Raw genomic sequence first — 1261 nt, 5'->3', positions numbered from 1 at the left:
TAACATCCCCCCCGCACGCCCCAAGAAAAAAACACACTATTGGAAATAGTGAGAAGATGTTCTCTTGTTTTTTTGCTAAGGTATTGAACTGGAGCTCCAAAGAGAACAGAAATATGAACACAAAAGGAGAGAGCTCAGTGGTCGTTGACCTCCACATCTCGAGGTTAACAAGCTGTAAGCCAGTGGTCTTCTCCTCTCTCTCATCCCTTCTTTCTACTCTCCCTCCTCCTCTTTAACATCTTTCTTCTTCCAGTGCTGTGAAATGGCTTCCAGATGTGAACTCGGGCACAATAACAAATAACAGGATGACGTTGGTGTCCGCAGAGGGACACCGAGCAGCGCTATGGTACTACGTAATCATATTGGATGATAAATAACCTAGCTATGGCAGCTATTAGTTTACTCAAGCGCGAAGTCGGGCTTGATTGGTTGTCGTCTCACGTCTATATCTCTCCCTCCTCCCTGTGACGCTCGCTCACAGTACAGCCCCTCCCCCTCCTGCTAGAGCTGCACCCTCTATCCTTCCTCTCACCCTTTATCAGCTCTGATGACTAAATTAGTGTAAAAAAAATGTTTTTACTTTTCTGCTGTTTAAAAAAAAAAGGACCAGCTATAGGTCAGTAACTTGACAGCGGTCCACTGTGGGCGGGATACGACCAGGCATCTCTTCAGTCTCGCTCACCTTCCGCAGCCTCATACAGCGGCTGTGAGAGGAGACTAGCATCCCTTTTATGACGTGCACGGCTAAGATGAAGGAACCTGGTTGGACAGAGCATTGTGCCCAGGAGAGGAAATATAGATACATGTCTGACCACTTTGACACAGTAAAACCACTGCCATAGCTTACCTGCGTTCCTGTGAAGTTCAGCATCGACTCCATGTTCCTTCCATTGAAGATGTTCACCTACATGGCAAGACAAAATAACGGACTCCAATTAACTGACTGAGTTCGATTTTCTACCAAGATTTACACTCTCCATAATAATAATAATAGTTAGCCTGGCCATCCAGCCTGTGTGTGCTGACAGCTGACTACAGAACACATTATAGGACAGGATGAACGAAGGTTAAATGAAGGTTAAACTAGTTCTATAGTGCTTGTATCTAAAAGCTCATAATACTTACATAGCCCAGAGCTTTGTCTCCCCTGGGTACCCCGGTAACATAATCTGTACACCAGAAATAACAGAAATCACTTACAGTGTTAGAATGAGATCACCATAGTGATGTTCTATACAGAATGTTAGAATGAGATCCCCAT

The sequence above is a fragment of the Salvelinus sp. IW2-2015 genome, unplaced genomic scaffold (genome assembly GCF_002910315.2).
Source record: "Salvelinus sp. IW2-2015 unplaced genomic scaffold, ASM291031v2 Un_scaffold3599, whole genome shotgun sequence".
NCBI lineage: Eukaryota > Metazoa > Chordata > Actinopteri > Salmoniformes > Salmonidae > Salvelinus > Salvelinus sp. IW2-2015.
The sequence above is the reverse complement of the archived record's forward strand: the minus strand, read 5'-3'. Positions refer to the sequence as shown.